Below are 23,797 nucleotides of genomic sequence, written 5' to 3'. Positions count from 1 at the left end.
TTGGAAGACCTTACAGAGAATTTCTCAGTTGCTGTCCCTGTTACCCGTCTGTGACATTTACTTTCTCTTGCTTGTGAGTTTTGTCCCTTCCCACCCTCAGCAGAGGTGGGTGGTGGGGAATAATTGCACCCCTTCTTATTTAGATTTTGGTTCCTTTCACTAGAACTTTTATAGGCCTCTTGATCTGCTGAGGACCTGTCTGCCTTTCCCAAGTGTATAATTATTATTGTTATCTTTAATTAATATGTGCACCTAGCTATGCCAAATTACTTCATTTTCATTTCCCTTATTACAGCTTTTCAGTAGGGGCAGTTCTGTTATTCTGTCTCAGATGAGGTTCCTGTGAGTACTTGTATAGCCTTTACTGGATGAAGACTGTAAACGTAACCTTAATGCTGACTTTTCTTATTGGCGCATCAAAAAATAAGGTGGTTTAGGAACAGCACAACATATATTTTACATTCATCCTACTACCTATTTTCCCATTGGCACACAATGGAGTGGGTTCCTGATATAGAATCATTAAGGTTGGAAAAGACCTCCAAGATCATGTGGTCCAACCATCAAATATGTTTGGGGCCTCTCTATTCTTGTTTGAGAGAGAGAAAAAGATAACCTGGACATTAACCAAATACACAGCTTGTGCTGTGATGTGGGTTTGCTACTTTTGGTAGTGCCATCATCCCTACTCAAGCACGGTCAGGTGGTAGTTTGCAATGGGTCATGGTTCTGCTGAAAGCTGGCTTAAAGGATCAAGTGGAATAGTGTAGTTTTATTTTATTTTTCTTATGTTTGAGGGTGACAATGTTAGTTAACTACACTTACATGCGTTCATCAGTCTGACCTATAAATAAAGTGCAATATGCGAAGACCTCTGGTGTTGGACAAAGCATGTATGACAAAACATATATATTTATATGTATGTGTGTGTATATATATATGTATGTATTAAAGCCCTAACTTAGAGAGGCATTTGTGGTGCTAAGCTTTAAGGGGCAGTATAAAGGGTATGTTGAACTGGGGTGTACTGAGCATGTTCAAATGTGACAATAAAATGTAGAAGTCAGGGCTTACTAATAAATAAAATAATGAGGACTTCAGGAATTCATGTGATCTGTTTTTTTTTTTTTTTTTTTAATGTGGGGGCTTCTTGGCAGACACAGGAGCTGAGCTACAAAATTTTGCTGTTGCAAAATATTTTATATATTTATATATTTTTTATATATATAAATTTTATTTTATTTTATATGTTTTTCCCCTTTAAATTTCTCCACAGGGTGTCCAGAAAGCCACTGGTGCCAGAGCTCAAAGTGCCATTGTTGCTGGGCTAGGGGGTCCTGCTTTCCTTTTCCTAGCCTGCAGAGATGCAGCCAGCAGTTGCCTGTGGGCAAAGGGACTGACCAGAGAGGAGCAAACCCAGCTTGGCTAATGAGCACCAATTAAAAACCTGACCTGGAATAACCTAGCACAGGGAGGAATGGTAGAAACTACAGGTGAGGAGCAAAAGGAGGAAGGCTTTTGAAGTAGCCTCTTATGGAAACAATGCAAAAAGCCTTTTACTTGCCTATATTAATCTTGAGAAATTAGCATTTAATTTCTGTAATTAGCCTTTCATGCACTCCAAGGAAACAAGCGTACACTTATACACTCATTCTCATTTCTTTTAAATCTTGGAGGCTTGTCGTTTGGTTGCCAAGGGGAAGAGAAGATTTTAGTTGGAGATGAAGAAAGCAGAACTTGCTCCCAGGTGTTGGTGAATCACCAGGGAATGAAGCATTTTTTATAATGTCTGGAGTTGGGGGGGTGGAGGAGGGGGAGCAGTATGTGGGTGTAAATTCAGTTTTCCTGACAGGTGCTGAGCCTGACAGCCCAGGGACTGCAGTCCGGTGAGTACAGAGGACTGTTGGGGACAAGGCTGGCTGCTGCCTACCTGTCCTATCCCCCACCTCCTGAGCCATTTCCAGGACAGGATGGTCCTGAGGGTCACACCAGCATCCTAGCTGCTCATTTGGGAAACTGCCAGCACAGCTTGTAACGTAGATGCTCATCCACAGGCAGATGGACTAAGACAGCTAATGCGATGCTCGTTAATGAGATGCTGTGCCCTTTGGAAATATGGCCCAGTGCAAAGGACCAACCAAGGGAAATGAGTGCTGGGCAATGAGTGTGTCTTACAGGCAAAGAAGCTTCTCATGGGGGAGGTGGCCTGGAGGGAGGTTGTCTAGCACTGAGAAGAGAGTGTGTTTTAAGAAAGAAGAACAGGGCAAGAAGGCACGAAGTCGTAAATCATAAGAAAATTGACCAAGTTTATCTATTTCCTTAATTTCTAAAATAGGGAGATGGTAGGTGGAGCAGAAAGCTAATGAATAAAAAATTAAAAAATGAGAACTAGAATGAATTCTCTCATGTAAGTTACTGATCTTTAATAACTGAGTCCAAGGAGTAGACCCAGGGACTTTTATGCCACAATTTTCAAAAGTTATTACTGTTTCTTAAATGTTTACTGCACTTTTTCAATATTTGCACCATAAATCTAATCTTGAGAGTTGCAATTTTAGTCCTAGGGCTAAAATTGCCCCGCCAGCAATTGATGCAGATCAAATTTTGAACTTCAGATTATGTGAAGCACTCCACAGATCAAAGATTATGCATGGGAATCTTCACAAACACACCTAGAGTAAAATGAAAAAAAAATATATATATATATATATTCTGCTTGTAGGTAGCTTGCAAAGAAGAAGAGCAGAGGAATGGAGAATGACTTGAGTAGTTTACTACAAAGTATCCACTGGGCTGTAGTATGTTGTCTGTGGCTGAACATTATGAAAGACTGCTGCAGCTTTGCCAATAAAATACAGATAGCCAAGAATGAATTGCCACCCAGCTGGAGCTTTATCAAAAAATTGATATAATTATTTAGAGTCCTTAGTCTTTGGGCCTTGATCATGTCAACAAAGATATCCCACGATTATCAGGTGCTGAGTGATCTGTGCTGCCTCTCTGTAAGCGGCTCACACTTGTCTGGTGTTCTCTTAGCAGCTTCTGCCATGAGACTGAGACGTGTTGGATCCTTTTCTTCCAGACTGGGCTGGTTTGACTTGAACAGTTGATGGAGGTTGGATAAGCCTTGTAGGCTGTGTTCAGCCAGCATTGCAGCCTCCTGCTCAATGCCTTATGCCATGCATGCTCCTTTTCCCAGAAAGGGGTTTGTCTTCCATCTTATCACAGCCTCTTGTGCAGTGCTGGTGGCTTGACCTGGTAGTGGAATCCAGCATATCCAGCGTATCCCATGTCCTGCTGGGAGCCCTTCTCTGCAGCCACCTCACCGAATGAAAGGCTGCAGGGAGATGGGAATGGCCAGTTAGCAGGACTTGACCTCAGGTGTTGCTCAAAGTCAACTTGTCAATCAAGATAAAGTGCAATGTGCAACTGAGAAACTTTTAGGTCTGTCCTCTCTTCCTCAACCCGCTAAGGAAAAAAATTTGATAGTCTGCACTCTGTTTGCCTGTGCCAGACCATCACTTGGAGATGGACATGGTGTCCTTTCGTCTAGTAGGGACTAAAAGAATTAAATACTCCAGTAGCCAAATGTCAGCTTCGTTAGTCAATAAGATTTCTTCTGACTCTCTCCTGATGCTCAAATACTGCAGAACTTTGCCAAGGAGATTATTTTCTGCCCCTGTTTGTTTGGAGATTTTGGAGCCCTGTTCTTTCACTTGCACACAGTGAATGACCTTGTCTTTGTCCTTCTGTTCTGCAGTGGATAAACTTCACAGCTTTTAATACCTCTTAGGGTTTTAGTGTGGAGTGCAGGCTTTCCTCTTGTAGTATGGCTGCTATAAAAGCTGTCTCCCGTTTTGAAATATTCTGTAAGATAGAGGTTTTAAAGCCAGAAATTCACATCCCTTTTTTGTTTGTTTTTGATTTTTTTTAGTGTAATTTCCTCACCCCACCCCTCCTCTTGCGCCCACCTAATCCAGACTCCACTAAACGTTACCAGTATTTCATCTTGGTTCTGTGAGCATCACTACTAGATGGCACATATGCTCCAGAAGGTTGTTGACGGTTTTTGTTGCTGTCCTGAAGCTCGTCAGTGCACTGCCTCACTCGGAGCTGGAAATTGAGCCATTCTCAGGCTGACAAAAACTTCAGGGGGGGTTGGAGCAGAGTCGTTCCCCCACCTCCTAATATCTGAGCTGAGAAGCAGCTTGTGTTGCTTGCTCCCATGCCCAATGGTTTGGCATAGTTAGAGACAGTAAGCAATTTAGGACTAGAAATGTCACCTGTTAATTCCATCGGGAATCAATGAGGTAGACTAAAACAGTATAGTTTGGAAACAGTGAAAACACAAGGAAAGCACTGCAAAGTTACTGGTGCTTCATATTTTTATTAGTCCCTGCAAATAAACAGAAAACCTGATAATTCAGTTTGTCTACGTTTTCAGAGAAATATATTGGAGATTGGAGAGTGAAAACAGCATTACTGTGCTATGCAAAGCCCACAGAAGGCTCACACATCTACTGGGGCACCTAAGCAGGTAAAACCTAAGCAAAAGCTCAAACACATTAGATGAATTTCATTTATTCGAAACCAAAACAAGTGAATTCAATAATAGATTTTAATGATAAACTCCTCAATAAAAAAAAAAAAAGGAGTTTATAACCAGTCATTTTATTCACATTAGTTTGTAACTTGTCCTCTCTAATCTCTTCTCAATAGAGAAAGTGGCTGGTATTTTGCTTGTTTCTTTCTTCTTTTGCCTTTTAATAGAAGAGCATGTGGGAGTGTAAGAAGAATACCTTCCAGCTTCTGAAGCATTATTTCCCATAAGATTATTATGACAATACCTTGGCAGTGTTTTTATGTATGTATATAAGCACCTTGAAACAAAAATCCCAATAAAAACAACAGCCAGGAACTAAAACTGGAATCTGAAAATCTGGGCAACTGTTGAGCCCAAACTCAGTTCCCTGCAGGCTGGTGCTGGTCAGGGCTGTAGCACAAAGCCCTGCCTGGTGGGGACATGGGGCAGTGCAGCCACTTCCAGCAGTTGTCCCCACCGCATTAGGGCTGAAGAACGGGTCTGAAACAAGAGCCCAGAGCGCACTGAGTATCTGCCACTGCCAAGGTGCACTTGGTGCTCGGGGAAGGAGTTATTAGAAATAATTCAAACATGCCTCTCACAGTATTCTGTGCTTTTCAAAGCTGCGAGAAAGCAGCAATGGCATGAGTAGCACATGCATCTTTCTGTGCACTTGCTGGTTGTGTTTATGTCATTCTGTCACTTGTGCCTGTGTGTCCTGAAAACTAACGTCTCACACTATCCATGTCATAAATCCTTTGGCATTCCCTCCTGGGTGCTCGTTGCACTCTGGGAGGGCTGGGGACGATCTCAGGATACTTAGAGCATCTCAGAGGCTTTTGTGCGTGTAAGGTCCTGAGTAGGCTAGCAGTGACCCCTTTGCCCCTAACAGCCTCTCCAGACAAATCTGCAAACCAACTTTCAAATGCACCTGAGAGGAGCCACAAGGCCAGAGCCGATGGGCTGGAGGGAAATATTCCTGTTGCAGAACTGTTTTGGGATGTAAGATATCATTGCTCAAATCTGTGGCCCTCCAACTGGCCAGCTTTGTGGGGATTGGAGTTATTTGCTCTCTGGCAGGAAGGGGCAGGATGAGGTTTGAATTAGAGGAGACTGCAGCCTTGCTTGGCTCTTTTGTTGTTGTTTAGCAAATATGTAGTAAACTGTCTATTTCTGAGCACGTATGCAGTATCTGAATGAGGACCTCGGAGAATTTTGACCATTTGTCTTCAGGACCCAGCGCTGAGATACATCAAGATTTTTGCTTGGGTGAATGACCTTGTTCTTTATGGCTAGCCACCGACTGTGAACATGGAAAATCTTCTTCAAAGGCATCCCCAGGCAGAAGAGCTCCACAAGGAGAAGCATAAAGATCCACCACCTGCCGGCAGGTGTGAGCTTTTGCTGTAGCCTGTAGCAGTCATGGGGCCTCACAGCAATAATGTGGGTGAATTTATTCTCTTGGATTACCTCTCAAGGGAGTTGGCTGCCTTACTTAATTCTGTGTAAGTCAAAGCCTAGAATGAAGGCTTCGTGCAGTGTTGCTCTAAGAAGGCACTATGTGTTGCCTAATGCATCGCTACTGAATGGAAATACTAAGTAAATGAAGATACTTAGTATGAAGATACTAAGTAGATGGCTATGACTTGCTAAAAGCCCTCTCTTCAGACTTGGATGGTCAGATATGCCAGCAAGAGTGTCCCTCTTGGATCTTTGCCTGCCAAAATGGTGTATGTGTGAAGACAGATAATTTAGTTAGAATCTAAGGTTTTTGAGCCATGTAAGCTTTCGTATCAGATGTTAGTGCACTGGTCCAAGTAGAAAAAAAGAACCGATTCTTATCTTGCTCTAAAATTCAGATCAGCCAAAATTAAGTGCTGCTCACATTCTACTGTTTTGCTTTTCTTTCTTTCTTATTTATTTTTTTTTTCTACGTACAATTGAGCAAAAATAGCAACTGCATATGTTGTATTCTCCATCATTTGAAGTTGAACCATCAGGATTGTAATTTTTTCCGAAAGCTGTGTGTTGAGTCAAATAAAAGCCTGATGGTTATCATATGAGTGATTGGATGATCTTGCATGGGGTGTCATCCAGGTGGCTGATGTTAGAGTAGGCTGAAGGGTCAGTCTTTGCTTTATCTGCATGGAGCTCTATCCAAGGTCTAATTAGAACCAATTTCTCATCCTCTCTCTCTGCTCTAAATCAGCAGTGGTTTTGTAGATCTGCAAGGCCAGAAAGCTTAATTACTGGCCATTTATTCTGACTTCCTCTTCATTAAAAACCATAATGCTTCCCAGTCTAAATACTTACATGAAGTAAAGGAAACCATTATTTAAAACAATAACAATAATACAGTCTTCAGTTAAGAATTACTTAAAATGGTGAATCCAGCAATTTTGTTTATAGGGCTTGGAAGTTAAGTAGTCAGTTCCAAATTTTAACAGCCTTGGGATTTAAACAGAATTTTTGAAGTTACCTTATACAAGCCTTCTTTAAGACTCAATAGAAAAAACCCGCAACTCCCACCATGAAGTTCTGCTAGACTTACTATCTACTTTCAGTCTTCAAAGCACGTGTGGGTGGTGATTGATGTAGATGTATTGCAAACTGAATATAAATGCCAAAAAAATAGTAAAGCTCTTCAAGTTTTGTATTTCTATAGAAAAATGTATCCATTCCCTTTCTTTGCCGTAAAATGCTGAGGTTGGTATTCAAATGTATTGTTCCTGGAGGCTAAGAATCAACACATGGTATTTTGTTTGGTTTGGGTTTGATCCCTGCATTAAACACCTTGCAATTCATCCAGAATTTGAATATAGTGCTCCTCATTGGAAGCAAATGTATATTCACAGTTCGTTCATATCTATAAGGTGATGTATATGTGCATTTCTTACACACCATTTTTATTTATATTTTAACTGTAATAACTACTGTGTACGAAAACATACTGTTACTGCTAATTCCCCATGAAAAAACTTTATTTTTATTTTATTTTATTTTTTATTTTTTAATGGGACTTTAAATGATCACCATGATTTTCACTCATAGTAAGTGGTAGAAGTTCTTATACTGTACAAAACATCGGTATCCGATGCTTCCTTTGAGATGCCGTACCGTTTTGTCACCCACTCTTCTGGATACTGAGACTTAGAGCCTTGTTTTTGGTAGGTGCTGCACAGACACCTCCCAGGGCTGTGGTCTGTGCCCTGATACAAGACAGAACCGGTGCAGAGTGAGGCTGCTTCCCTCCAGTCACGGAGGAGATTGAGAACAGAGCTAGGAACAGGAGGTGGGTATCCTGCCAGTCCAGGCCAGGCTGTGTTACTTCTTGTGGTGTTTGTCTGAGACTCTCCAGCCGGCTGGAGAGTATTCTACTACCAACAGAGCTTTGCTGACAAAGCAGTAAAGCAGGTGGTCTCCAAGGGTGGCAGCTAATAAACCATGTTACAATAATTAATTACTCTTCCAAGTGCTAGAAAGAATCTTTAAATAACATTGCTGTGACTAAATGCTGACCTTTCAGCAATGACTCTGGTAGTTCAGAGTCTGAAGGTAGAACAAGGTCCATTATCTGGAGAGTTGGCTGGCTGAGAAGTGGTGATTATTTCTCTTGCAAACGTGTGCATACGTATGTGAGAGAGAGAATATTGCTTGCAGAAAATTGGGAAAAACACATTGTCTGCTAATTCTATATATTATAGGAAATGTCGCAAATCATGTAACTTCTGCCAAAGCATTAGACTCATCCCTGCTTCTTTGTCACAAACTTGTGTGGGGAGTTAACAATTAGAATAAGGATGGGCTCCACCTGTGGTTAACTCTGCAGCTTATTTCTCTGAAGGGAAGCTGATTAACTTGGAAGACCAGCATCATTTTTGTGCCCTTTATTTTGATCAAAATGAGAGCATACAACTAATCAGTGAATTACTGTAGAGTCACAGATAGAAAGCCAATCCCTTATCCTGAAATACATCCTTTTTAAGCAAGGTAAAAAATTCATGCTTTGCTTGAAGCAAGCAGGAAGCAGTATACAAATTAAGAGAACTAATAAGTACCTTCCCCTATCAGGTTATAATTGGCTAAAAAATGGAAGATTTCAATAAATTAGGGATACTAGAATTCAGATGAAAATTGCAAAAGAGAAAACTAGATAGGCAATGCTATAGATCGCAGGTTCTGGAGAAAAGTAGTAGTAAGGACCATAGACTTTTGGGAACAGAAATTGCTTAAATGTTAGATTTGACCTTGTATATTAAGCTGTAGAGGTGAAGGAAAGAGCTAGGCTTCTGAATTTAAAAGACTCAGTTTCCACAGAATGAGGGAAAAGATGGGCATAGATAATTGGATGCTGTTGCTATGGGGTCATGGTGGAGGCAGGAAGGTTAGAGTGAAGGTAAGACTGCAACTAATAAAGGCTCAGCAGAACCTGTTCTTTCTGGAAATAAATATTTAGAGGGGCTGAAATGACTGTGCCTAGTAAATAAATTATGCATGCAACTTATGAAGGAAAACAAGGCTTGTAACGGGTTTGGGAGGGCTACTAAATATGAAGATAGACTGCAGGCACAAAAAAAGTGACTTAAAAGAGTGAGGAAAAGAGAAAGTTATGTATACAGTCTGTAAAATCCTTTTAAAAACCTTTCTGATAGCATTCTGAAAAACTGGTGTAAAGTGATGCTTTGTAGACTGGTTACTGAATATTTATATGTAGGTCAAAATACGTTGGCTACAATACTTACTACAGGGTTCTTTGAAACAGAGAGATGGGGAAGTCATGAATTTTTCTTTTACTTGCTTGCAGTAGACTGCAAGGACCCCAGGAAAATGATTATATATTCACATCATAACATCTTAGAAGTGCATGGAAAATATTGTGCTGAAGATACACCAGCTTACTACAAGGGTCTTACGTCACGTCTTCAACAGAGTTCCCACAAACAAGGTAAGGTTACATTTTGTAGCTTCTCATGAAGCATCTTCTCTCTTTCTCCACTTTTGTTTTGACCATTTTTTAATGTTTCTTCTTGTACTTTGATGTTTGTCACAATATAGTTTTTTAAGAGTGCTTCAATTTTATTTTTGTTCACCATAGAGTAATGCTCCTCTCCAGAAGTGCTGTAAGGAGCATGTGTTCTCATTGAATGTTGCAGTCTGTTAAACCTGTTTTTTATTATGTTCTTGAGCCAAATATTATTTTGGGGTGGAGAGTTGTAGGGGTAGATTTTGAAAGAACCTTAAACCATGTTTTAATGACTATTGAAACTTGTAGAGCCCTGTCTACAGGGCCCTTTCACTTCTATATATCTCCAAGGATGGAGACTTCAGCTGGAGCAGCTCATTTCAGACTATAGTATTGGTCAGTGTATGTGTTTATTTAAAAAAAAAATAAAGCAAATATAACGTGTGGGGAAAATTGGCCTTTCAAATGCATTGGTGAATGTACCTGAGTGGGAAGCAATTTTCCTTCACCCTTGTTGAGACAAGTTATTTTTCCTGTTGTAAAGTGGGTCAGTCTTAATTTTGCAAAATAACCTAGTATTTTCTAGACTTAAATCATTCTAATTTCAAATCAATAATTTTGAAAGATCTATTTAAAGTTCCTTTGAGGGGGGGGGGGGGAAAGTGACTATATAGTATCCGCTGTGTATTGGTATACAATTTCACTGTACTTGTAGTGTAGGTTGTTAATTATGCTAATGTCGTGTTCGTAACTACATAATTTAGACGTACCAAGCTCTAAATATAGATATAAACTTATTCTTTAAATAATATTTTAATTTACAATTAATGCCCTGAAAAACCTGAAGGATATATATTTTTTTCTTTCCTTACAATCACTTTCTCCTCCCCTTCCACTCATTTGAAAGTCAAGCTTGATAAAAGTAGGGTATTTTGCAGCCAGCTTTTGGGAGAAGATGCAGGACATGAGATACGTGTTTGGAAAAATCCTAAGAGAGATTACAGGTGAAGAATTACCTATGGGGAGGCATTAGAAGGAGCATAAGGCAGGGAAATAACAGCTTTGTAGGAAGTTGTGTATACTTGGATGCATTCACGGTGGAACTGACTAAAAGATAAATTAAGGAGGTCGCTCTGGTAAGTGGTACTGATGACTGCAATTTGAGAAAGTGTTATGTTGTGTATCTGGAAACTTTGAGTTAAGTAAGCAATTATCTGGTGTTAATAGATTTTTTTTTCTTAAACAGAGTATTCATTCATATCTCAAAAAGGAGAAAACAAAGTATTCATCCATAGCTCTAGCAACTCTAGAGGCAGAAGGTGTGGGAGGAAACATGCTTTGGCTTTTGAACAATGACCTTGCTGGAACAGCTTTTCATGCAAAAATACTGATTCAATGAAACCTTGATGGTTTGAGGAACAGGGATGCAGTTGCTCAGAGAGGAGGTAACGGGAGCAGCCTCCTAGCCCCAACTCCCTTAACATTCACATTCTTCTACGAGGTGCATTCTTCAGAGGTGCTTCTGGAAGTAAAACACCTCTCCATCTGACTAAATTAGCTCTGCTCTTTCAAAATCTTTGAAACATTTTACCCCTTCTTTCTGAAGTTGCTGAAGCAACAGCGCTATTAGCAAAGTCCTGTCCTCCTTTCATTTGTTCTGCTTTTTGTTCTTGAATAGAAACAAAGGGGAGAGAACTACAAATACCCCATTGTGGCAGCTGAAGGATGACACTGAAATAAAGAAAACCAGGCAAGAGAGTGTCAGTTCTGTTCATTTCCAACCCATACTGATGGGTCTTACTACTTGTGCCCTCTTTGCACAGTAGCATGACAGAATACTGCGGCAATGTTACTGATTTGCTGTCTTAACGTTCAACCTCACTGCTTTAGTGAGGTTAGGCCTTTCCCTTGGTGCTCTCTAAACACAATCTTGAAGCTGAGTTTATTAAGGAGTTCAGTGTATTGCAACTGGCTGGAAGAATCCACCTGAGATAAGCTATGTTTGGATTTATGTCCTTGTTGGTTGAAGCTGTGCTAATCACAAGATGAGGGGATCTGGAAAGATCCAAAATTGTTTGATCTTGTACCAAGTTAGAAACTTTGGTGTCAACAATTTCATTTTTAGCCCTTTTTGAGCAGACTCTTGTAAGCTGACTGTCAACAAATTTTGTCTTAAAGTCTGCTGTGGTGAATGACCCCTTCATGACAGGAGTCTTCTGATTCCTGAAATGTTTCCTTTTCTCTTTGGGAGGGGGAAGCCCCACCTCAAAGAAAGCAGACATCATCAAGTCTCTAAAAGTGATGATCTTGCAAGTCCCTCTTCAGTCTGTCCCCTGTGAAAGAAATGTTGGGCCTGAGGTATTCACATCATTATATGCACTTAATGATGAGCAACACAAGTGGCTACAGCCTGACATGGCATAATTCAGCATAGCTGCTTTGTGAAACAACATTGCACCAGCTGAGGATGTAATCAAGTCATTTCATACTTTAGCCTAGAAGCCTCCTTATTAGTACAGCAGCAAATGTACTCATTGTAATTAAAATTACTTCTCTTTCTCAGGTAAACATATGCTGAGCTTTTGAGCTTTGTAGTTTATCACTTTGAGATAGGATTTCCCCAACTTTGCTAATTAGCAATGTTGCCTGAATGGAAAGAAACATATGGCTCGTGCCATGCTGACTTGAAATCTTTGGAGTCCCACTGGAAAATAATTAAAGTGATTTTGATTTACTGGTATGATGAAGTACAAGCCATTCTCACTTGGCCTTATGTCTAGAAGCTCTGAGACAGTAAGGTACCTTAGCAGGATAGCTGTAATAATTACCATTAGCCAGATTGTTGTTATTCAGATAGCTTTATTGCTGTTAACAATCACTTGTAGTTATTAAGAGACTTTTTATAATCCATGCAAGATCTGAAGTTTACCTCTGGAACTGCATCGTTAGTTGGGCTAAGTTTAGACTGAACAGTTGAGAATTTCAGTTCCTTTAGAAACCACGTAGGCTATTATAATGAAAAAAAAAATCCCTCCTGTCAAATAAAACTTTTTTTTTATTTTACTGATAATATCAAGGAACATGCTGTCCAGTGCAATTTTTCAGAGGCAGATATTTATCTTTGTTTTTCCCTTTTGGAAACAGTTGATGAAAACATATGCATTGAAAGTGCAGATTTCTTCTTCAAACAAATCGAAAACTTTTGAAAATGAAAGCATCAAAGTTTTGACTAAAATATACAATGACAGCTCAACATTTTCTCTGGAAAACAGACAAGTGTTCATAAGAGTGAAAACTCTGCTTCCTGCTAGGAAAAAGTTTAGGCAGAATTGTTACCCAGCATGGATAATTCACTCTGCTCTCCTGATGCTCACCATGAACTGGAAATAACAGGGCCTGTTTGTACATCACTGTAAATTTTATTCCACAAATGGCTGTTTAACAGAGGTATGTGTTGTCTCCTGCAGGTTACTGAATGTAAACATGAATGCTGCTGAATAAATGGAAATTAAACTCTGTAATGTAGGCAGTGGATGTCATAAATATACACTGCTTAGAAAATGCAGAGTAAATAACCAATGTAAAAACCTCTGCTCAGAGGCAAACTGTACAAAGGGCTTTACTTCTTGATTAAGAGTCCTGACAGCTAATTTTCAAAATAGGATTCTCTGCCTTCTGTTTTAAGTGTGCTTTTAATATTTCTCCAAGATAACAGTACTTGTATCTGCGTAAGTTTAAAGCCAAACCATGGTTTGGTTAGAGTTAGGTTGAAAACTTAAGTGCTTGGGATGCTCTGGATCAAGCTCAGAAAGGGGAAAGGATGCCTGGGATATCAGCCATACCCATGATCTATCGGTTGGTTACAGTCTCGTGGGAACGGCTCCATTAAACTTTTCTTTTTAGTGAATAGTGGAAGCTTACTGGACTTCAGATAGCAAAACTCTCAACTCGGTGTACAAGTCTTGCCTTCAGCAAAAATTGATGTTGGCACTGTAAATTACTGAATGTTCAATTCAGGAAATAGTTGGAAATGTGCACTTTGTGCGTTTTCCTTTTTCCTTTAAAAAGAAAACAACAACAAAAAAACAAACCAACAAACAAAATTTATCTGTTGCTCATGTTTTGCTTGTTTTGCATTACCAGGGTCAAACTGTGTGTTGCAAGGTGGTCCTTGTGCTTTGCTTGGTCCATTTGCTATGGATGAGATCATAGGCCTCAGGACAATAATTTCTTTCCCCTTCATGCTGGAAGCTTCAGGAGACAGGTTTCTTGAATGCAAGACAAACAAAACAGGGTTTTATTGGTATGTGATTTTTTTTTTTCTTGCATGTTTGAGGAGATGTTGCACAGCATCTGTGCATAAATAATCAAATAGCCTTATTTTATATTGAATTCATCATGCAGCTCTCTCTACTGGTAAAGGATACCATATAGGCATTGGTGCATAATTAAACTATCTAAAATTAGTCTAAAACTGTTTTATTTCATTACTAATATATGTCTAGTCAAACAAATTGCAAAACTGGACTGAGTTCTATCCTAAATGTGAATCTCTGCCTCTTTCAAAAAACACGTCTCTCTTTCAAAAGTGTAACACTGCCTGTGACGCAGGAGTTGCCATGGAAAAATACATTGAGCCAATCATTCATGATTTATTTATAGCAATTAGAATGCACATCTCAAGATCCAATAGTAACTTTGATTTAGGAAAAAAAAATCAGACAAAGGATTGAAGCAGATAAATTTTTGAGAACGTCTGAGGGTCTGTATGGTCAATATATTATTTAAATGAACGACTATGTATGTTTCTGGACAGATACTTGAAGTATCAACGCTGATGGTATTTGCTTCTATATTTCTGCTGCAGATAATGTTATTACTGCCACTGTATACTTACCATCTGTTCAGTGACTATAGTGGGCATAGTAAATATCAATTGAAAGTGAGATTTTTCTTTTAATCATCTTTTTTTTTCAGAACTGTGCAAAAGTGAATGCATTGGAGAAATCTGTACACCTGCATCTTTCTGGGAATGTGGTGTCTAGGGTGTTAGTGCTGGGTGCACTTGCCTGTGGAGCTTAAATTACATCAGGCAGTGAGTGAATTTCTTCAGTTTTATGGCATTAAATCGCATTCAGGCAGAAATCTTTTATTTATTTTGATTAGCATTAACTGTATTTCAGTCTTTGATCTCGTGTAGGTAACTGCTGAAGCAACAGAACCTTTGTTCTGTATCCCATGTGCACTTCATCTTTTGGGCAATAATGAAAATCAAGCAAGCAAATATACAGGTCTTCAGTTTAAATATTAATATTTATTGGTTTAATGGGTGGGTAACATGTGGGATTTGTTCTCTTCTCCAGGGAGGTGCCTTATGGAGGCGTCAACTCTGTTAGAGGCTAACTAACTCCTCTGGAGTTTATTGCCCTTGTCCTTCCATCATTAGGTGGCTTGCTGAGTTTCATTTCAATTTGGCAGTGAGCTGGGAGTGTCAGCTTTCTTTGATGTATAGATCCCTCAGAGGTTAAATCAATAGTGTTTTAAGCGTATCACTTTCTTTCAGTGAGACCATTGCTGGGGGAATTCTTGCAGGTTTTCAGCTTTCATATTTTGCATTGAAAATGTAATGTTAAGGAACAAAATCACATAACAAAAATCCCAAAGCAACTATTGCGTAGCTGATTTTAATTACCTGGTATTGATATGTGAGCTAAAAAAAATGTTTGATTGTCCTGGAGCTGGGTTTGTAAGAGATTTTTCTGAATACAGCCTGGGCCTTGTCTCATTCTCTGGCGGTCCGTGGAACAGGTGGAGACCTTTCCATGGGCTGGTTTTGTATTCATCTCTTGCGACCTGTTGATTTTCTGAAGTCTTTGTGTGGGGCAGGAAGGGAAGTTAGGCTTTACCTGTTTGTGAGCATGTGTGATGACCATTCAGCGGGCCATGTGAGGGCTACACTTGGACCCCCTGATGGCAGTGGTTTCCATACTACTGCTGGGGCATGCGTGCTTGTGTTCTGGGACTCATGATCCGTGGGGTTTCCCAAGAGTGGCTCCTTGCTAGGGAACATGCCTCCATCTCCTCTCTCACAGCATCCTGCACTTGGTCCACCTCCTCTTCCTAAGGGGACTTTGGGGCTCCATTGAAAGTGTGTAAGGGGTGAGGTATGGTAGGGAATGAGAGGGGCTTTGAGAATTATGCTGGACAAGAGGCATGAGACAGTGTCTTCAAGGCTTGCACGTCCTTGAGCATCCACTCTGAGCACTGTTGTTTTAGACCACGTGATGTGTTTGGCCAGATAAGGATGTCATCCCTCAACTGTCTCTCACACCCTTGCTTGATTTGGCAGCAGACTAATAGAAGCTGCCCCTTTTTGGGTTTTACTGTGTTGGTCATGCCTGCCATAGTTTCTCACTTGTGTGGGGTTTTCTTTGGAGCACGTAGTAATTTTGCCACTCTAGAGGACTTAAAGTAATCATAGTGTTCTTCTAGAAGTAGTAGCAAAGATTTTTTTTTTAATGAGAACAAAAGAACAACAGTGCTGAGGCTGAGCAAAAGTCCATCTTACCATATGTCCAGTCTGCAAAACCACAACTCTTAAGCTTCGCAAGGAAACAAGCCGCCAGCTGTGAGATTGCTTTACCTGCTTTGTTACTAGAACTTACAACTGCTATTGACTGGAATCTTCCTTTGTCTGTAAGCGTAACAAATACCTCATCTCTCCCAGTTTGATTAATACAGCTTTTACCTCCAGTACTGTAGAGAAGTGCCTGGGGCTGGGGTGACATTCTGAGCTGGGATTCATCTTCTTCAATGAGTAGACATCCGCACTGCAAGCGGCCCATCTGACATCTTGTCTGGACTCCCTTCAAAGTTGATGGAGAGAAATGGCTTTTCTTAAGAGGTGATTTATTTCATGCCGTGACAGCTATCCAAAATCAGTCAGATGCACTGATACTTAGAAGTTTCCGTTTCTTCATTGGTTAGAAATGAGTCCAGGCAACTAACTTAGTTTGTCTGCTTAAATTTTGTCTGCTTGAATTCCAGCTCTGGGATCCCAAGTTTATATTCTCTGTTTTCTAAGCAATGTTTTGGTTCAAAGGATGCTAACACCTGGCAGTAGGGTAGCCACTCTCCCTCCTCACTATTGGCACAAAACTTACTGGCTATGGATTCTTGCTCTGAAACAGTTGCCCTTTACTTTTCTGGTTCTACAGACACGTGGTCTTTCCCGTGAATACTTGCATAGGTCAGCTGGGCTCCTGAAAGCCTCTTTGAGATTGCTGTGAGAATTAAGTGTCCAAATACTTTAAGAAGCTTTGGAAAATCTCAGCCATGGCAAGTTTTAGTGTTTGGCACCAAACAGTGTGCTTTTCTTACCAAAGAAGTCAGAGAAGACAAAGATCCAGCTCACTTCTCAAACCTTTTGCTTCCCTCAGAAACTCTGAGATACTGGATTGCCTATAGCCCCAGGATGGTGGGTGGGTGGGCTGCCTGGGCTGGCAGTGTCTGCAGGAGGGCCCTGGGTAGCTGGAGCTCGGGACGAAGCTGCCTGCCAAAAGACCAGTGGCATCAGTGCTTTGCTGTGCAACACTCTTGATCCTTCTGTAGGAGCATTTTTTTCTGGCAAATCTCTTCCATCCAAAAATCTCCAGCCAGTTCTGGCAGATAGTGAGAGATCCCACACACTAATGAATTGTGCATGGACTGAGTTGTGCGTGCTGAGCTCTCTGGAGAACATTCTACATGCTCATTGCATTAAATAGGGTGAATGTGCAGAGGGAAAACATCTTACACGTCTGCCAAGATGAGTAATTGAGCTTTACATCCTTCAGTGAATTTCTCTTGTCTTTCTGATCTCAATTTAGCTCTTTCTTCAAGCACCTTGTGTTTCCCCATCTCCAGTGCCCAGGGTTATTGAATAGCCACCTGCAGGCCAGAGATGGGTTTCCCACCACCCACACAACATGAGCTGGTATCTGCAGCTTTGTCAAGTACTTATGGGTGGTGGTGTGAGGGGGAAGTGATAAGGTCCGTTTAATTGAATGTATCACTAGCTGATAATTTAGCAATATTTTAGATAAACATTAGCATGCCTGTGAAAAATCAATGACTCATTCTGTATTAAAGGCCTGCCTTGAAGCCTAAGGAAAGATTAGAGCACCCAAAGGACAGGGCAAGTAGGAGAAATGAGTAGTCTCTGCTCTCAGCGACTTGTGGGAAGACAAAACAGGGTGCTGTTTTGTGTTGTTTTTTTTTTTCTCCCTCCATTAGTGAGGCCTATTGCAAGCGAAACCTTGAAAAATTAGGAGGTTTTCCTCAGCTGTGAGTGAGAATAGGAACTTTAGAATAAAGTTTCAACTCAGTCATGCCTTCAGGACTCTTTGGAGCATGGGATGCTGTGGTGCTTTGTTCTTGCTGCTTTCTGCAGCAAACCAAAAAAATTCTGTCCTCCCTGCCACCTTTGATAAGGTGGGCAAGCTTTTTTTGTGTCTCGATATGAGCCCTGGTATTTGGACACCACAGTGTTTTTTATTGGTCTCTTGTTTCCACGTGGTGCCAACATCATTACAATTCTTAGTCTTTAGTTTTATTTCATCCAGTTTTACAGTACTTACTGTGCTTGAAAGAGGAAAGTACTCCTCCTTATGTTTTACTCTCCTTGAATGGATCTCTTATACCTCCAGGACCTTTATTCAAGCTATGCTTAGAAGTAGCCAGGAGAAGCTAGATGTCTTGTGTTGGGCACTTCTTTCAGCAGAAATCGATTATATGACTCAGTTACAATCCTGAGATGGATTATCTTAGTACTTATATACAGGCATGATATCTTCGGATTTTCAGCTTGCTGACATTAACTGTATTGCAGTGAAGAAGCCAATTGAATTAGCTGTCTAGTGAGGCTTCTGAGAGCTGGGAAAGTATCTGCGCTTCCTGTTGTTTGGCATGTGCATGAAGGTAAAAACTGGCTGGCGGCTCAAGGAAATATTTAGAAGTGATCTTTAATATTAAATTGGTTTTTAATGGTGGTGAATAGAAATACCATTCTTCTGTCAAACGGGTTTATAGATGGAGGATGCTTATGGAAGTTCAATACACTTTCTTTTTCTAGTCTGGCTCTTCCTGGGGGGACTCAAGTTGCTGGTGATAATTTTGCTCTAAAATTCAGGTGAAAACTATCACTGGAGGCTCTTAAGATGCTGGCTGTGAGGATGGAGCCAACTTAAGACTTTCTTGTCTCTCTCTTGTGTTGCTTGTTCCCATTCCCTTAGTTGTGCCAATGTGGTCTTTTGGAGTTATGCTGTGTTACAGAAATGGTCCAGGTAAAAATATCTTTCTAGAAAAGGAAAGACAAAGTTATTTTTAATCTGACTTAACCTCCAGCATTATTTTTGTACAAAATGTGCATATTACTTAGAAATTAGCCACTGAGGAAATAAAAAGCTACAAGAATCTTCACAAAGTGGGCAGTTTGCATGAAAGAGGACACTTTGCCTTAAGTCTTGAACCTGAAGGATTGAAAGCTGCAGATGTGATCTGTATTGGAGCAAGCACAGGGAGAGCACTGCTGTAAATATGAATGTAGAGGGTTACAGGCAAGAGGTGGGTTATGCTACCCTTAGAGCTTGTTTAAAATTTTCCATTAAAAGGTTTTTGACAGCAAATGAATTTTTATTAAATGAAGGTTATTCTACAGAATGCTGTCCTTCCCCCTTTATTATTCTAACAAAATGAGGAAGAAAAAAAAAAAACAAAGACCACCACACATTCAACTTCTTGCCCAGAGATTGTGATCTGGCACTTGCAGAAATATCAGTGAGTTATAAGCAGAGTCGGGGCAGAAGAGGCTGTAGCTTGTATTTTGTGTGTATCTGAAGAGTCCAGTCCATGTAAGAATCTTGAGTCAGAGGGTTATGAAGGATCCAAAATGCACTTCCCATGAGACACAGAGGGAAAGAGCTGGACTGCAGTTTCCTAGACAAAAGCTGTCAGGCTTTTGTTTAATTATTCTTACCTGGGGTCTAGTTTTCCAAGGTAGAGCTGTCAGTTCTCTGCTACAGCTGAAGAAGCAGGAAATGTGTTGACCCAACCATAGCGCAGGACTCACCTGCATGCCCAAAGGCTGTCTCCACATCAGCTCTGAGGGTATCTGAGCCCCCATCTCTTTTTTCATTGTTGTTGTTGGTTTTTTGTTTGTGTTTGTTTGTTTAAGCTCTGTTTGCTTCATGTGTCTTTCCAGTCGTACTTATGCTCAGGGCTAAAACTAGTAAATATGAATATAAGCCAATAGCTGGGGTACATGTTCCCATGTGAGGAAATGGGCTCCTGCTCTGAATATCCGTGACACTGGCAGCATTCATGTGCTACTTGCTCGCCGTGGGGAGAGCAAAGTGTGTAGGGTGTGCCCAGAGCAGCAGAGAGCTGCAGCCAATGCCTCGGAGGTGGTTGTGCTTCTCTGCTGCTGGGCGTGGGCAAAAGAACAAAAGCGCATAATTTTAGGTTGCGTTTATGGTGACAAAAGACTGCTCAGATGTTTGGCCTGATGTAATTTCCAACTCAGGTTGACCTGCAGCCACATACAGCTGAGAGAGACGTGATGGAAAGGGGCTGTTTATTTCCTGGCTGGATTAGCAAAATGCTGCTCAGCACTAGCGATGTGCCCATCCCAAGGTAATGTATTAGTGTCCATTGAATGAATGATTGCTGAGAATGCCTTCGTCCCTCTGCAAGGCTCAGCTGACAGCAGTCAGGCTTACATCCTCTGAATCTTCCCTTCATTCATTTGCTCCCTCTCTCCAAGACCAGCTCTCCTTGACAAGGGAAGACCGGAACATTCCTGTCCGTCCCAAATCAGTTTGTACTGATGGGATCTGGAAAAGAGTTTCTGTAGTGCAAATGATGCAAAGTGTGTGCTCATTAGTAACGTTCCCTTTTTTCCCCCTAAATGTGTTGCTTGGAAAGATGCTGGGATATGAATGGTGAAAGCACTTCTACTTTGCATGGGAGGACTGTGCATGCAGTAAGCAAGCACTTGAATATTTCATGAAGGGTTCATCTCCTAATGACGGGAGTGTTTCCAAACCTGAGGCTATCACGGGGTGCCAGTGCAGATGAGAGCTAGCAGAATTATAACCCTCCCCACCACCTCTCCCTTCTACCGCCCCCCTGCTCACTGCCAAACAGGGAATCATCAGAAATGAAGGCAGAAGTCTCACAAAAACTGATGTGGGAGGCAGAAATAAAGCTGCTTCAGGAACTGAGCTCACACACCTTTGTGTCTGCTGTGAGCTCTCTCCAGTGGGCTGTGGTTAAACAGTAATGGACCGATGCCAACCTCACATCTTCCGTGGATGTGCCATATAACAGTCCTTCATTGGCATTCAGATCAGGACTTCACATTTAACCAAATATGTGATTTTGTATGTGATTCTGCTGTTCCCGTATCTGTTAGGAGACAGTCATTATGGAGCTCGGTTGATAACGCGCTTAGAAGTGTTATAGAGCCTGATATTTGCATCTCTATGTGTGGGATGAATGATCCATGCCCTTGTGTTGAGAAGTGCTACTGGCTGCATGCTGTGGCTGTCTGACGTCTGCCCTGGCTGTGCCAGCCCACAGAGAGATGGTTCAGATCCTTCAAGTAGAGAGATGTGATTAGGTCATAATTTTCTGGTATTGGATTTTTTCTTCAATATTGGGGTGACTTGGGTTTTACTTATTGATTTGTACTCCTTTCCTGGTTACCAGTTTTAAAGGTTTGGAGATGGAGACTGTGAGAAGGTTCCTTTCTGCTTTTTGTTGCTCCTCACTACTTGAAACCATCCCAGGTCCTTCCTGGTGGCTGTTTGTGAGCTCTTCTCTATCAGCCTGGGTATGCTTCCTCTTCCTCTTCTTTTTGCAGCTGGAGGCATCTAATTTCACCTCTTTCCTCCAGCAGCATTGTGGTACTGGAAGAGTAGTGATGAATGCTGCTCTTGCTATGTGCAGGGAACTCTTCTGGTGACCAGAAAGAGAATAAACTAACTGCTCCAGGGAAAGACCTGTTTGGCATGACATGGATGTTCTTCAGAATCACACAGCAGAGAGAGATGTAATGCTTAATTTGATAGTCTCTCAAATGGACTTCTTGCAATTTTCAAGCAGTGCAAGCATTTCAGGATGGGGGGGAGCCAATGACTTGTTTGCCTAAATTAAGGTATCAAAGAGCTCATCTAGCTCTTGTATGTTCACCTGGATCCAGGAGGTGTGAGGAAAAAGCTGGAAGTCCAACCCAGAGGTCTATTTTGTGTGTTTATAGAGTAGCAGCCCATGGATCTTGTTTTGTGACTCAACTTTCTGTTTTATTCTAGACAAATCCCCAAGTCTCTGCACCTCTTCTTTTCAGTCACATAAGATGTAATACTTTTGAGATAAAAGATGTACCAGGAAAAAAACACCTCTCTACATGCTAGGTCACCCTGAAATCCATCCCAATCCTGCATGAGAAAGCTGTGTGAGCTTTACTCTTCTAAGACATGAAGTTTAAAAAAACTAGGTGCTAGGCTTGGAAAACGTGTGGGGGGCAAAGTTACAGCAGGTGTTAGGGGCCACTTTTTATTTGGTGGGTGAGGCAGCACTTTCCCCTTAGGAACCCAATATTGACTCGCCTGAATGTGGATGTACACCTTGGGGTTTCCCAAATGCCACAACTTTTGTCAAGTTTATATCATAAGAAGTATAATTTGCAAGCTAGTGCACAGCTGTCTGCTGGAGCAGTAACTTTGTCTGAGATGCTTTTGAAATATTTTGTGGGACAGACAGGCTGAGTCATCAGTTGATGTATCAAGAAAACTTGTGCAAAGCATATGTGTGTTCTCTTGCTAAACATGCTGCAAATTATAGAAAATGCTTTAGTCTGCAAGTATAAACTTCCTATGTGTTGCTTTACTGCATAGTCAGGGGGGAAAAAAGCTCATTACCAGACTTGGGTAAGCACCAAACAACAGCACGGCTCACTCTTTACTATGACGTGGAGCAAAAAGACAATTCCTTCCTCAAAATCTCTGTGAACTGAGCTGAGACACTGAATGGGTACAGAGAAACAGGGTTGTAAGTGCTTGCTACAGTCTTCTGTGACCCTGTCTAGGTGATGGAGCATGGAGAAAGAGCGATTCGTTGGCACACACAGAGCTTCAGTGGTGTGGGAAGGAGCATGGTGGAGGACTTAAGGTTTGGTGAGACACAGAAGAAGAGCTGGTGACCTCGTTCTAAACTTATTCCTTTAGCTCATGAAATGGATATGATGATCCTTTTCTCTTGCCCATCTTTTACCTGCCTTTATTTTAAATGTTTAATGTCAAAAAGACCTCGTATATTAATTTCCACTTAGCATAATGGAGCATGCATCACGCTTGCATTTCTCATTGGTGCTGAAGATTCCAGGAGTGTATTGCTTGTGGAGCCTTTTTTATTGTATGATTCTATATCATTATAGAAAAAAATCAATGAAGTAATAATTCAGACTTTAAAAGAAATGTAGGCTAGTACCTTAATCTTATATCAATTTGCTTTTATTTCATAATAGCATAAAAATTTATCTGCCAAGAGCATTATTAGCTAGTTCAGTTTTTGGCCATCTAGATATAATATTTAAGAAAGAGCGCAATGCAATTATTTATTTCACATTCAGCATGAAACAAGCTTTATTAAGGGAGAGGACTTGAAGACACTGTGTTTGTATTAAATGAGGGAAAAAAAGGCCCTGGCTACAAAAGAAATCTGCTTCTAAAGTTCTCTTGCCACTGTGGAAATCTAAAGAACATGTACTATTGGTATGCATTTTTGCTCAGGAATGTTATAAATATTTGAGCAAGATCAAACAGAACAGCAAAGGAGCACTGTTTTAGATGTGGAGCTTTTTAGAAAAAGAAAACAGATCCATATCCAGCGAATATGGACTGGCGTCAAGCAAAGCTCAGTGCTGGTGGTATTTAGTCTGGGATGTTCTGTTAAGCTGCATTACAAAAACATACTTTTGAATACATAAATCCATTAGGTGAATACAGAAATCCATTAGGTAATTTCTTCCTTATAGATGCCCTCCCATATCCTGTCTTCTGGTCTGGGGAGGCATGGGCATCCATGAGAGATGGAAGCCAGAGGACAGGGCTTCTCATAAGCAACGCAGTCCTCATCCAAGGCTGTTCAGTCCAGTGATCTGACAGGAAAACTTTTGAGAGCTGAACTTGGTAGTGTGGAGGAGAGGTGATAGT

The 23,797-nt window shown here is 40.9% G+C and overlaps 1 long non-coding RNA gene across 2 annotated transcripts in view; it reads left to right on the top strand.

Annotated features, from left to right (window-relative positions):
• LOC308196794 overlaps nucleotides 1-23,797 on the top strand; it is a 102,407-nt gene that overhangs the window by 61,774 nt on the left and 16,836 nt on the right. Inside the window, exons 1-2 of one of the 2 annotated variants that reach the window (XR_013952405.1) lie at nucleotides 8,595-8,978; nucleotides 9,387-9,527. This is a non-coding gene — a long non-coding RNA (uncharacterized lncRNA). Of the gene's footprint in view, nucleotides 1-8,594; nucleotides 8,979-9,386; nucleotides 9,528-23,797 lie in introns of those variants that run through there. The other variant, XR_013952404.1, reaches the window with a different exon arrangement.

This window comes from Anser brachyrhynchus (genome assembly GCF_964034855.1).
Source record: "Anser brachyrhynchus genome assembly, chromosome: 5".
Lineage (NCBI taxonomy): Eukaryota > Metazoa > Chordata > Aves > Anseriformes > Anatidae > Anser > Anser brachyrhynchus.
Note: the sequence above shows the minus strand (reverse complement) of the source record. Positions and strands in the feature narration are given on the sequence as shown.